General features: G+C 41.1%; 1 long non-coding RNA gene across 2 annotated transcripts; it reads right to left on the minus strand.

The window, feature by feature from the left end:
- Positions 1-3,533: 3,533 nt before the first annotated feature.
- LOC107313689 (uncharacterized) lies at positions 3,534-14,659 on the minus strand. Of its 2 annotated transcripts, none has more exons than XR_001555135.3 (5): positions 14,506-14,659; positions 7,610-7,723; positions 6,084-6,210; positions 5,273-5,549; positions 3,534-4,720 (listed from the first exon to the last, which is right to left on the minus strand). It is a non-coding gene; the product is annotated as an uncharacterized LOC107313689 (long non-coding RNA). The 2 variants fall into 2 exon arrangements; XR_004307180.2 differs by lacking the exon at positions 14,506-14,659 and adding an exon at positions 8,909-9,422.
- Positions 14,660-14,976: the final 317 nt, after the last annotated feature.

The following is a 14,976-nucleotide window of genomic DNA, read 5'->3' on the forward strand; positions in this document are numbered from 1 at the left end:
TCCATTCTAAATTATTCTATAGGGATGTTGCCTGAGAAGTTGGACAATCTTTTGGATTTCTAACATTTACTCAAAGCCTATCCAAGTTAGGAAGGTCTGGTAGCATGCTTTGTTCCTGCAATGCCTGTGGTGAAATAATACTGCTATTAAAAAATACTGCTATTCATATACATACATAAATATATATATATATTCAAAAAGTAGAGTGCTAAAAGTGCTAGTGTAATTGAATTACATTATACACATTCCAGGGAACTAAATTAAATAATATTGTCCACATTATGACTGCCAGCCTCCACAATTTGTTGAGATAAGCCCACTTTAAGCATAAATTCAGGACATCATAGAGGGGGGGGGGGGGGGGGGGAGGGGGAGGGGAAAGAGTAGGGTTCCAGGGTGCTTGTGCCTCATCATTAGAGCTGCCAGAAGACTTCCAGTAAATGAAAGGGTAATTTCAAAAAAGCATAGTTCCTGTTAAATCATTTGAATGTTGCTTTAGACAGCTGTTATCTTTTAAATGCACTGTCTACAAGCAGAAACAGATTGCATTCGTAGCACAGCTCAGAATAAGGTGGTGTGCAGGGTGTCAGCAACAGCAGAGCGGTTCTGCTAGAAAGAATATGAGGAGCCAGCTGGCCAAACATTTGTGACACTTCTAGCATCCCAGTAAGTGGTAGAGCATTCTGGAATATTTATTCACAACAAACCAAAAGGTCACTTGATCAGAATTCTTTATTGTTTCAAGTAAACAGTTCAAAGAAAACATACTTAGGTCAGGGTACAGTTGTCATCTTATTAAACATATAATCTTTACCTAAAAATATAGTTTAATTAACCCTCACAGTGCAGCTAGCAAAGTCCCTTGTAGGCCACCTTGTTCCCTACTTGAGACATCTGTACATTCGAGCATTTATAAAGTAGTCCATTTACACATTTGGGAAGGAACACAGAGACACCAAAATCCTCATTTGGTGTCAGTCATCTCCAGCAGTATATACTCATCTCATTTCATTTCACCAAGTATTTGCCAGCACCACAGCAGAACAACTGAATCTCTATGGAGCATCTATGAGGATTTCACTGGTCTATAGAAATGGTTTGTGTTTGTTTTTTTTGTCAGAATGTAGAGGGTTTTTAGGCAGTTTTGCAGTCTTTGTCCTTAACATTTCTACAATGTGAAGTCTTTAATAGCATTGCCCATAGCACAGTAATTCTTACTGAAGGTGTGTTTTTACATACTTTTAATATGACAGTTCAATTTTCTAAAGGATGCAACAAGAAAGCAAGCATACAAATAATAATCCAAATTAATTTCTAACACATCAGCTGTACGACATGCCTACAAAGCTGGAACTTAAATTAAAAGCAGGACTTAAAAGCAAGAAAATGGTAACACTTTGCAACCCATGCCCAATTTTGTTGGCCATCAGATAGTAATGAAAATTGCTCTGTGATGTACAGAAAAACAGTTCTGAAAGCCTTCCTTGTTAATCTCTTTAAAAACAAAAGGTTACCCTGTCTGGAAGACAGCACCTACTCTCCCTCTACAGAGTCACTATGTTCTAGTACCTAAAGCCTGGGAAGAACAGACACCAGGTGCTGAAAATGCAGTATTATCCAGCAAAAAGAAAAGCAAACCAAATCAGAGGATGCTCAGTCATACACAGCAAGAACAGCAATTATCATCCCCAAGGGCATTCCTTCTCTGTGCCATGCTCCTTATCAGATCAAATGCCACATGCAGCATAGAAACTCAGTTTTATTAACTTTGGCATAATGTTCAAATAACGTGGACATCAACCACATTTAGAAGGGAACATAACCACTTATGGATAGATTCCAGAACTATCACAGAATGCTCAGCAGCACTGATATTATACTCTACTTGTTCTACTGTCTTCTGCTGTTTCTCCCCGTCCCCCCCTCCCCCGGAGGCCTCAGCAAATACACTGAACTGTGCCTAGAGGCATTTTAAGGGCATTGCACAAGCAAAGAAAGAAAGAAAGAAGAGATTTTCTAGCTTCTAGTTGAATGATGGAACCATAGACTATATAAATAAAATTCAGTTTGATGTCCTCCCCTTTTCAATCCACGAGAAGAACTGATACTTGTATGTAGTAATAGCATCCAAACATTGAGGCAGAACACAGACCACACAGCATTAGTTACAAACCAGACCAGGCAGAAGAGTTATCAAAATAAAATCAATTCAGCTACCAGACTGGGGACAGAGGAAGTGCTGTGCCCCAAACATCTCCCCTAGTAAGGCAAGGCAGACAAAGAAGGAATGAATGACTCATTGATGGCAATTGGGTTTAGAGGCCCCACTGCTGAGGGCAACAGAGATCTCAGCAGGCCAGCCATGGCTATCAGGCTGTTGGGTATTTCTCTGCTAGAAACTCCAGCCACAGGCAAGCCTTGGGGAGCTACAAGTGCCTGATGTACCAGGCTTGGATAGAGTTGCATCTGGGTTAGTGCTTGAAGCAGAGCAGCACAGGGAGCTCCACCAAGACGCCTCAGGAACAAAGACAGCTAACCCTGACTTCTGGAAAGGTCAGCCACCAGCTCTATAAAAGTGGTAACAGTTTTCATTATATAAATAATGAATAACAATTGTTAACTATGTCTTCAGAAATGGGGTTTTTAGTGTCATTTTTCTTTAAGAGCTTGGAGAGAAGCATGCTTACAGAACTGCTAACTTGGAACTCTTACATTTCTATACAAGCTTCTGATTTGCTGCGCTTGCCTGTGAATATATTTTTCAAAAGAGGCCACAGGATGTTTCCTGAGCTGTGCTTCAAAGAGCTCTGCAGTGGTGCTCCTGTTTGGAGTGTAACCTGCAGAAAGGCAACCCCAACTCGCTTTTCTTTGTAATCACTTGCTAACACCATATATATATATAATATTATATTTATACATAAATATATTTATTCTTATATATTAGTTGTGTGGGGTTTTGTTGTTATTTTTGTTTGTTTGATTTTTTTTTAAGCTAACCACCATATACTTGGAGTTTTTAATGAGACTTTACACTATCTTCTAAGCTCCTTTTTTACACTATCTTCTCTAAGCTCCTTTCCTGTGCCTCCTCTCCCTCTGCTGCTAAACAGTCAAAACATTTTCCAGACCCAGACTCTCCATGCAGCCATTTACTGACTTCTGATGAAAGAGTCGCTGCCAAATTTTATAAAGAATGTCCCCTGGGGCACAGAGGGGTGGGAAGTATCCTTCATGGCCTCTGTTTTCTTCCCATACTGTTTAACAAACAAGAAACCCACCCGCAGCCACTCTGACCTCTATTTAGGCACATCCCTTTCAGGCAGTGACACATATGCACTAGGAAGGAAATGGCCCTTAGAAAAGATGCAGGGGAAATAAAGAACAACACTGTGTGGCTAAACAAACAAGCTCTCTCTGCTGCCCAGTTCCTTCAAAAACCATACCCAGCAGCCTGACTAAGTCTGTTCCCCAGGTTTCACATATCCCCTTCCCTCCCCCCCCCCCCCCCCCCCCCCCCACCAGCTCCACCACACTTTGCCCCAGTTGTAGAGTTAAACATGAAGGAATAATCCAAAACCCTTTTGCATAAACGGGAACCCAGTCCAGGCTCCTTGCATTGCTTAAGCCCATTGCCCAGACCAGCTTTCCAGCTGGACAACATGTACTACTTTGTCTCAGTTTCTCTACTTAGATTTCACCAGCTCTTCAAGGTAAAAAATATGTATGTCTGTATATATATATATATATGTATGTATGTATATATATATATATACACACACACATACATATAGGGCATCAGTTATTGCAAGTAGAATGCACAGGTTTTTGTGACTATCTGAAACAAGCACCTAGAGGCCAAGCTGAAGACAAGTTCCTGTTCAAGCTGCCTCTTTTTCACCCACAGTTCCAAAGAAATTCCAAATCCAATTATTTTTGATAGATAAGAGATGAAACAGATGTGCTACTAACTCTACTTTATGGAGGGGAGCATAACGATTTTGGAACCAGGGATGCAACTACAGTGTTTGAAAACCAGGCTCAATACTGCATGCTGATCATGGGAATGAGTTGTAACACACCTCAACTGCCAAACTTTGCTTAAATAATGCTTTAACTGGAGCAAAGAAGAAAACAAACATAAAAACACATAAATTAACAGTAGTTTAAAAGATTACAAGAATTATTTTTGAAATATTCCCACATTTCTCTGGCAAATTCCACTGATCATAGTCCCAGCTTACTGAAATCCCAATTGGAGAATTACCTTGGAGTGGTTACAACCTTGAGGCCACAGCAGAAGCAGAGCCAGGGGACCTGTTTCCAGTACCATTGAGTGCCCCTGCTTGCCAGCAGCACGCCGACCCTCAGGGCTGCTCCTCAACAGCCATTGGCCCCAATCTGGACAGAGGAAGGGAAGAGTACTGTAAACAAAGCTCTGACCCTGCTGCAAGGGCACTGTCCTGCTTGCAGTCCCACAGACTTCTCAACTTTTCTTAAAGTTTGTTGGAGGAATACACAGAAAAGCAGCCCAAGCTTTTGCAAGGATTTGTTGAGAGCCTTGCCCTGCTTTGCTCTTCACTCTGATAGCACGGCATGGCACAGTAGACAGAATGCAGGATGGAGCCTGGTAGGTGTCACGCACCAACAGCACTATTTGTGCTTCTGCCTGATCAGCATCCATCAATCATAGCTGACAGATAGCACCACATCCAGCCAGCTCCTGGAGGAGATAACATGCAGTAAGTTGAGTGAGTTGTTATCAGTCTGTATGGAGGGAGGGAAGGGGGATTTTTTTAAGCAAATCAGATTTTTTTTTTGTTTTATACCTATCATTATGCTCCAGGAGTTAATCAACTGGCATAAAAATGAAGATATATACTGCTCACAACTGCATCAAGCCTGTTTTTTTCGTGGCTATAAGATACCCTTTGTAAGGAAGCATTCCCTGGGCTGCCATTCCTTAGGGCTCACCACCCTATGAATCCTGTTCTTCTTCAGTCAATTGTTGATCAAGCATACTTAGTGTGATTCAGACATGAATGCTTCACTAAAGCACCAAATATCCATAAATGCTTTTCATGTGAAAATAAGATTCTCTGGTTACTCTAAAATGCTTCAGGAGCAGACAGGAGACTGAGCAGCAGCAGTTCCAGAAATCATTTCCTGCTGCAGCCCTGCTGTCTCTTACACTGATGCTTTTCGTTCTGCAAACCCCCCAATAGAGCCTGCAGGCTGTCTTGTAGGGCACTTCCCCACTGCTTCTGTGTTCTACCTGGTGGCAGTGTTCACTCCATCCTCACAGGGCCAGCACTGCAGCCATCCCAGGCTCAGCCTCGACACTTCACTTCCTTCTTCTGCCTTGATCTGATGAAAAACCTTCCACAGGCAGCTCAGGCTAGGTGGCCTCATTTGCTTTTAGATTACATCATTTTTAGCAGTACTTATAGGTGAGGAGCTTGTCATCAGCCTCTTGGAAAGCTGAGTAACCATCCTTTCTCCAGAAAGGCATAGGTTTCTGCAAGGGGAGGACTGTCTTGGCGTTTTTCTTTCTGGGACAAGAAGATGAGAAATGATCATTTAGCCTTACTAGTTATTTTCAAGCACATATTTAAATCACCAAACAAGGCACCCACAAGCCTTCATCAAAAGGTCATCAAGGTCATCAAATGAGCTTAAAATATTTGACTATTTTTGTCCAAAAGCAAATAAAACTTTTAGTTGATATCTCAGCTGCTCCTAGTTAACTGAGAGTCACTGAGGCAAAGCACTGCCATTTCTAAGGAAGTTTGCAGATGACACCAGGCTGTCTGGTTTGGTAGACATGACCAGGGGACAGGATGCCGTCCAGAGAGACCTGGACAGGCTCAAACAGTGGGCCCATGTGAACCTTGTGAGGTTTAATTGAGTCAAGTGCAAAGTCTTACACCTGGGTTGAGGTAACTCCCACTAATACAAGCTGGGGGGATACAAAGATGCCTGTACAAAGTGCATGGCTCAGCTGGAAAGGACTTGGAGGTACTGATGGATGGAAAGCTGGACACGAGCCAGCAATATGCCCTCACAGTACAGAAAGCCAACCTTACCCTGGGCTGCAACAAAACAAGTGTGGCCAGCAGGTCAAGGGAGGTGATCCTGCCCCTGTACTGGTGAGGCCTCACCTTGAGGTATTGCATCCAGATGTTGTGTCCTTGCTACAGAACAGATGTAGACCTGTTAGAGCACACAGAGAGTGTCATAAAAGTGATTCAAGAGACAGAACACCTCCCCTAAGAGGAGAAGCTGAGAGAGCTGGAGCTGTTCAGCCTAAAAAAGAGAAAGCTCTAGGGAGACCTGATAGTAGCCTTTCATAGAATCGCTAAGGTTAGAAAAGACCTTAAAGATAATCAAGTCCAATTGCAACCTAACCATACTACTCTAACAACCCTCTGCTAAATCATGCCCCTGAGCAGGGTCTGTTGTGATGGACAAGGGAAAATGGTTTCAAACTAATAGAGGGGAAATTTAAATTGAATATAAAGGCTTTGTTTTGATTTTAATACAAACAAAGTGGTGAGGTCCTGGCACAGTTTGCCCAGAGAGGTGGTGGATACCTCACATCCTTGAAGGCATTCAGGGTCAGGCTGGACAGGGCTTCGAGCAACCTGATCTAGCTGTAGGTGTCCCTGTTCACTGCAGGGGATTTGGATTAGGTGATTTTTAAGGGTCCCTTCCAACTCAAAACAGAAAAAAAGATACTGTGAGATAAGCTTAGCTGTTGCTTCCACTCCTGATCTCCTGCAGCTCCCAGGTGATACTTTGGCCCCATGAGGCCAGCTGTCCCTGTGCTGCTAGCTCCAGGACAGCTGCAGGCTCACCCTGGAGAGCAGAATTAACCACGGAGGAAGTCTCTCATTAAAGATATCTCAAACTCTCCTCCTTGGTCATTTTTCCTCACTGTTGTTCCACAGAGAATAATAAAAATATCCCCTGAGAAAGTCAAATGAAACACCTATAAGATAATCCCAGTGCAGATAACCCACTGTGCTACCTCAGAGGGTATTTATAGCAGATACATGCTTCCTCGGGAGATTATAGGTTCCAAATCAGTGCAGTTGTTTAAAAGAAAAGAAAAGCTTCTTCTTTCTCCTTAAGTACACTGAGTTCCTTCCACCACAGAACTACAAGTATGAAATATACTGTTAAATGCAACCAGCCAGCTGAAATAACTTCCCGGAAACCCCAATAATCACTAACAGTCATATTCACATGATAAAAGTATGGTGATACTAACAGCTTGCACTAACATGTCTGAACAATCAGAACTATAGATAAGCATAGAACTCGCTCTATAGATTTGTTTCAGAGCCTTTTACTACCTGATTATAGCTCCAGGCAACTCATCATCTATACAGACACAGTAATTAAGGATTGGTAATTCAGTTTTGTGGCCAATACACCCTATAGGATGACACATGGGGGTTCATTTTCAGCTACTTGGCATTTCAGATGCCCACTAGAAATCAGCTACTAGAAAGTCAAAGGAGAACAGCCAGCAAGCATTTCTATTTCGGCATCTCAACAGGAGAAAGTGGTTGCCCTGAAGATCTCAATAGGAAACAGTGTTACTTACACAGCTCCACAGATGCTAATGGAAAGCCACTGATTCCATCTGCTTAAACCAAGAACATGCAGCAGGAACCAGCACTTCCCTCATGCCTCCATTTCAGAGGAATACACTCCATTTCTTGGTAACAAGCCGGATACATGCAAGAAAACAAAGGAGTTTGGCTTGGGTTTTTTTTGTTCACATATTTGAAGTACATAGTATAGAAATAGCAAATAAATAAAACATCATAAATACAAGCATTTTTCTGGAATGATTCCAAAGGGGTGGGAATTCAAACAGCAAATCAAAACTGACTGCAGTAGATCCTAAGTTTTATTCCCACATAAAACAATTGAAATTTCTGTCAGCTATGAAGAAAACAGCTTAACTAGAAACCATGGATGTTTGGGAACAGCAGGAGGAGAGCAAAATCTAAGTGCAGTCCCTGTGCACTCTCCTGGCTCAAACTGAGAACATCAGCCACATCCTCCAGCCCTACAGCACCACAAAGCAATGCTGTATATATGAGCTCTAGAAACTTTCAGGTTTAAAACCACACCTGAACAGGTTTTTCACACATCAGACTACTGGAAAAGAAGCCTAAGACTTGAGAGGTTTAACTAAGTAGTTCAGCTCCACGTAAATAAATTACTGGGGGGAAGGTAGTGCTGAACTAGAGTCTACAGAAGAGTCTTCCCTAGGACAAACACACCACTCAGGTTTCAGACTGCCTGCATTTACCATACCAAAGAAACTGATCTAGCAGTTTACAGCTGAGCTATTTGCATCACCAGCTGAGACTTATATCTTGGAAAGGGTGGCAGAAGCCAGTTCCTAGTGGCCTCTAAAGCATCATCTATACCATCATCAGTTCCTTGAAGTTACTTTGTGAAGCTCCCAGTGTTGGGGGTTGAAAGCCCACTGCTAAGACAGGAACTAGTTTTATTCTCACTTTACAAGTTGGGAAGCTGAGAAGAATGTAGATGAACGAAGACAGTATCACACACAGTGTGTGAGGGAGATAACAGCTGGAGGTATTTCAGAAGAAATAAGATCAAAGCAAGAGATCAGCAGGTGTTCTGGGGAGATCAGCTGTCCTTGACTGTCTATCCTGTGCATCTTGCAAAGCTGTACCAACAAAACCACCAAAAAATATTGTTATTTCTCTGTTGTACGTAGGCAGGCCAGATAACAACACTTAAGATGACAATGACAACATGCAATGCAGTAACAAATACAATAAGCTAACTGTTTACAGTTTAGAAGGGTTAATATTAAAATACACATAAATAACTTCTCTATCATTAATCTTTTAAAAGATACCTCTTTTTTGTATCATGTCCCTTCATCAGATTTTCTCAGGCCGCTGAACTAGGAGGATCTGGTGTGCAGAACAGTGGATCACATTCAACTGCCACTACAGACAGTGATGAAAGGCCAAGGACACCATCAGGGAAAGCCATGCCTTTTCAAATCCATATTGTTATATTCTTCTCTCCACATCCATCTTTTCTTTTCTTCTCCCTTTGTTGATAATTTCCTGGTTTATGCTGCTGCACTCTTATTTTTTCCCCAAGGACCTCTCCTTGCCTTTCACTGACTGAAAAGGCACCACCTCATCTTAAATAAAACGTCAACTCAAAGACTCAATGCTTTAAGCTTCTCTGAAACATGCTGAATTCAGCTTTCCATTGCAGCAAGCAGCAGCTGAGGCACCCTCCCCCTAGTAGGTTCAAACACCAGCCTAGACGGACATTAAATTACAAAGTGGTGGCTCAGCAGACCAGCCCTGCCTGCCCTTGCTCCCAGCTTTCTCCAGAACTACTTGCTTCTGGGTGGACTGTACCAGGCTTGGAGCATGTGGGGCTTCCTCCCAGTGGTTGGTAAATGGAAAATGGAAAGCAAATAAGAAAATGGGCCAAAGTTGAATACAAAATTGTTTATTCAGTCTCAGCCTTTTAAAATACTTCTTGTTGGTGCACACAAATAACTATGTTTGGATCGCTTCTGCATTTTGCCCTCAGTTTTTGTCTGCAGATAGATCCTAGTTCAAAGACAGAGATAAACTGACATCTAGTGGAAAACTGAAGCTTTCCTTTCCCCCTTCTTTTGAGCAGCATATTTTAGGCAGTATTTACATGGACTGAATCCATATTACTATTATTGTAGAAATGAGAGATCTGGGAGCCCCTGAAGTGCTTTTACAAACAAACTTATCCTCAAATCTGTTGATCTTCTGGAGTTGTTGCTTCTAGTAAACCAGAATTATTGATTCCCCAGTTAATGTCTCATGTATAAATATTTTAAAACTGAGAAGCATTTTCTTCCAAAACTTTGTTTTCTAATGGCCTCAGACAAGTTCATCATATGGCATCACTTATTCCAACTAATGATAAGAATGCAAAGATGATTTTGCCTTGCTTTAGAATCCCTTCTCAGTAGTTGCTTAATGTTCAGCATCTGTGAAGGGATTTTGCAATACAAGACAAATGCCAAATGCAGCTGAGCTGACTGCAGAGTTCCCACAGACTGATGTAGGTAACATCACCCCTATGTTCTTGTGACTAATAGATTTGATTGGTACAGTGCTATGCTCTGCAATCCCTGCTGAGCAATTGCTTTACAAGGTCCAGCTGGACTGGAATTAAGTAGTGGGGATTCTTTTGCAGGCAAGATCTCTAAATATAATTCCATGGTACTGAGAGACTTTTGTATTCACTTCCTTAAAACAGCACTTTCATTCTTCTAGCACCTCTGCCCGCATGAGTCAAACTTATCTAAACTGTCAGCTCCTGGCATAGAAAATTCAAGTTCCTGTGACTTGATCCCTCTGTCTCAGCCAAGGGGGATGTGTGTGTTTAGACATAATCTTCCATGCAATTGTTGAAGTAGCCCAGACCTTTTTGTAAGTAGCTGAGAATACAGCTTGATAACTACAAGCAATGCCACTCAAATCCCAAAGGTGTGAATATTGGGTTTGATGTAGTGATCTTGAGGGAACCAGTGTACAAATTGATCTGAATAATCTGATTAATATATAACTTACCACAAAATCACCAAGGTTGGAAAAGACCAACAAGTCCGTCCAATCCAACCATCCACCAATCACCAATAGTTTTCACTAAACCATGTCACTCAACACAACATCCAAACATTCCTTGAACAATATATAGTTAAGTTCTGAGAGCTGATTTACAAGCCAATCCTCTTTAAGGCACTACTACCTAAAAAGCTAATTTCCTACTTAACACTCTAAAAGAAGTCCTACTGACCCCCCCCAAAATCTTCTGCTCTACAACCACAGTGACCTAATTTTGCCTGTTAAAATGATTAATCACATTACAGAATCATTCTTTATATTCTCATTCCAATCTGAGATAAATATAACTCTACACCTCTTTGAATGCATTAAGTAACTGTTAAATTTCTAACATTAAACACTTCCAAGTATTTCTGCTCCTACAAATGAAAACAAGGACTTTAGAACATAACAGTAGATCCTGTGTTTGTGTTCTGTCTTTCATAATCCTCTGCTACTTTTAAGTCAGCTTATGGCTGGATATGGGAAAGTCATCTTTTCCTACAGGGTTATGGGATTATTTTTCAGTTTGGCTCATTTATGAACTGATTTTCCTCTGTCCCTAGTTTTGTTCTCTGGGAACAGCAGAGACCACAAAATGTTTTTGATTATCCACTTAATCCCCTTAGGCAGTGTGGTGTCTTTAGTCCAGGCTTCAGTGAAACTACATTTATTTGTTGAGCTTTTAGTTCTCAATTTAAAAAAAAACTTGAAAAACTTCCTGTGGTGCCTTGTACAGCATCTTGGCCAGTTTATACTGAAAAAACCACTGTCCTATATTTCATATTCATACTTTTTACTCTTCTCCCTTAACTCCTTTTAAAAGCTAATTCAATGTCATATTTCTTTTTTCCCCTCAATTGTGAGGTTTTCCAGACTTGTTAGAAACATTCCTATTTGTTGTTTTGCCATTTCCTCTCACACAGTTTTCAGTTTCTGAATTCTTCTGATGCACTCATTCAAACCTTTGCATTTGTTCTCCAGGAAGCTGGCACACAAATGCTAGAGACTACTATGAAGTTGCTCGCAATGACCTTGGCATCAGCAGGAAAATATCACATCACGCTGTTCTCTGTATGCATCCAACTAGCACAGGGAAGACCAGCTTTGGTATACACAAACTAAAGCTGAAACCCAGACTGTATGCTGATATTTCATTGAATGTTACCCTGATAATCTGCTTATATTTCTGAAAATGAAAACAACAACCAATCACACTGGTCTGTAGATACTAGAGGCCACAGCAATGGCTCTTACTAACCCAAGCCAGCCTGAAGAAGCCCAGAGTACCAAATATCACTTGCAAGGATGCAACTCAGCTTTGACCATGTCAGTGACTGAGCACAGACATCTTCATTATCTACTTAATTCCTCTGGAAACAAAAAGGTGACTGCGTCTCAGATCTGTGCCATCCACTAAGAGTGACATCTCTCTAGGTATGCCTAGTGAGTCAAGCCTGAGAAATACCACTGTTTACTTGGGGCTTTTTGGTCCACTTAAGTTGGAAATGAGTCTTAAGAGTCATGGCATAGGTAAGGCTGACTGGTGGGCAGCCCAGCTTAAGAGTACTGGGGCTCCTAGAAAAAGCAGTTCCCCAAAGTGCCCAGAAGCAGAAGTCACTTCATAGTTAACATTCCACAATTCTGCACTCAAACCAAAACCCACAGGTTGATTTCCTGCTAATAATGACAGAATTCACCATATTTCAAAGACATTTTCCTTGAGTGTACTACTGGTTATTTAAAACAATAATTATAGAGAAAATAGAGTAAAAACCATTGGTATCTCCATATCTTTTTCATGAAGTTTTTCCATGAACTACTCCCTTGTTTTGGAGAGAACATCTATTGGTCTTTGAGGCTGTCACACAGCTCCTGAATAGTGCCTCCTGCAATTGCTAGTATTTGGGAAGGTGCATGCCCTCCCCCCCATGCTTGAGCCTTCTTCCATCTCATGATCTCCTGTAAGCATCCTGTAGCCCGTTCCAAATGGGGACCAACTCTTCTGATCCAAGCACAGAGACACAACCTCTCTGTACAACTATTCTACCTGCCAGTGGTCTGCAAACCCCTTTGGCAGCTCAACATTTATTATATCAGATGGTTATTGTTGCACATGACTTTTTCTTTATTTAAACTTCATTGTAGGAGTGTTAAAACTGTTTATGTAACCTCTTTATTGCATTTATTTCTGGCAATTTATCCACTTAAATGTTTTGTGTTGTTTTTTTCCCCATAGCCTGTCTTCAGTGAGCTCTCATTTACACGTCTTTTCTCCCAATAAGCCAAAGCCTAGTAAGTTATCACAGAGACATGAGCCAACACAGATTTGAGCACTCACTTGGGTGAACTGCCCAGACAGACTAATGCTCTGCTTAATATTTCATAAAGACATGAATTATAAATTCAGTTCAGATTTCTTCACAAAGCACTAAATCACTTCATGTTTCCAGTGAAGTCTCCATGTGAACTGAAAAGCAAAAGGTGAATCTGAGGACACACACATAGTTGTATACAGACCTTACCCTGTACTGGCCAGAAAAATCCCTGAACCTCAACAGCAGCCACATGCTCTGTCTCAGAATTCCCCACTGTGGACCTCACCCAACATCACAGTCAATGGATGTAAGTTAAAGCAAATAAAAACTCTTTTTATTGTTGTTAAACTTGACATATTTCCTTTTACTCTTTGATTTGGTATCTCTGGCTTTGATTTGGTATCTATGGCTGCGCTTTTGGAATTTTTCATGGTAACTAAATCATGAATGCAAGGTGCTTGTCTTTCAAACAGGTAAATAATTTTGGAATTAGAGTAGCTTCTGAAGTAGCCCAAAAGCCAATGGAGAAACAGCTGAGCTTCTGAAGTGGATAAGGCAAGTCCCAGGAGGCTGTTAGCACTCCAACCATTATTAATATTGATAAGAGATGCTCCTGCTCAGTACAGGCAGTGCCTTCTCAAGGCCATGCCATTGACTGAAACATCAATTTAAAGCAGCCTGGGGATGCTGTGGGACCTGACCTCTATTAATGTCGCCACCACCTCACTTCTAGCATTCTCTCATGTATGTTGAAAAGTGGCTTTGGCCAGTGACCCAGAGAACACTCTGTTTTGCCTCTTTCTAAATAGAGAAGTCTAATGCAATATTGAAAGGCTGTATTTTCCCTGCACTACAGCATTTATCCTGTTCAGAAAGCTAACTCCTCCTTTCAGAGGAAACATTGATTTGCCCTCCCCAGATGTACATAATTAAATCTGTCCATTTCTGTCAGCTTCATGGTAAGGAAACAGACCAGTTGTGGTTCACTGTGTTCCCTGTAGTTCTGACATAGTACAGTCCCTTCTATAAAGATAAAGAAAGAGACACAGAAAAGGCTTGTTGCTGCTTTACTGTAAAGATTCCCGTGAATGGGAGACTTGTATATTTTACAGGAGTGAAAACATCAGTTTTTAACCTGACTGCACACAAGGCACCTTTGTTAGTGCACTGATGACAAGGTGATTTTTTTCAGTTAGACAGTAAGTATCTGCTTGCTTCCTTCCATCCTCTCTTATTTTTTTCTTTTACTTGTGAAAAATTCAAAGTAATTGAGAGTCACAGAAAACTCTTTTCTTCATCCAGAAAACTGCATTTTAGATGTTGAATAGGCAGTAAAAAGCAGCCAGTATTGTACAGAAATCAACATACTCCATCAAGACAGAAGAGGGCAATCTAACACCATCTCACAATCCTTAACCCATCCACCAACTATGCAAAACTGAGCATTGCATCCCATCAACAGTAACAAATAGGGCAAAGAAGTTACACCCAAGAAAATTTCTGAAGTGAGGAGTCCCACTTACCCATTTTCTTTTTTCAAAGTCTCTAGCTCATTTCTACTTCAGTTCAATCATAACTGCTGAGTCTCCTCCTATCAGCTTAGCTGTTGTTTAATCAGATGACTTCACTTCAATTTAAGATAACCTTTCTCTGTAGGAGGAGATGATGAATTTAAAGAAGACAGCCAGGGTGGGTGCAGGTGCTGCTGATTTTCCTAGAACTGACATAGCAGCATTGCAGACACCTGCTGTCTTCAGGTACACCAAGCTCTAGGAAGGTGTGAGAATAACCTAATGGGCTCAAAAGGCACCCAAAAACAGACAATGATGAATAAATAACAGCTGATATAAAAACCAGAGAGTGACTGAAGTGTAAGGTGTCCTTAATTTTGTAAATTAGTCATTGTTGCAAGGTTTGCTGTAGTGCTTTCAGGATTTAAAATGCTATTTTCTCAATTTTATCTTCAACTGTCTGAGGTAGAAGTATGGAATACC

This window comes from Coturnix japonica, chromosome 4, assembly GCF_054131305.1.
Source record: "Coturnix japonica strain WE chromosome 4, WE-NBRP24, whole genome shotgun sequence".
In the NCBI taxonomy this organism is placed as follows: domain Eukaryota; kingdom Metazoa; phylum Chordata; class Aves; order Galliformes; family Phasianidae; genus Coturnix; species Coturnix japonica.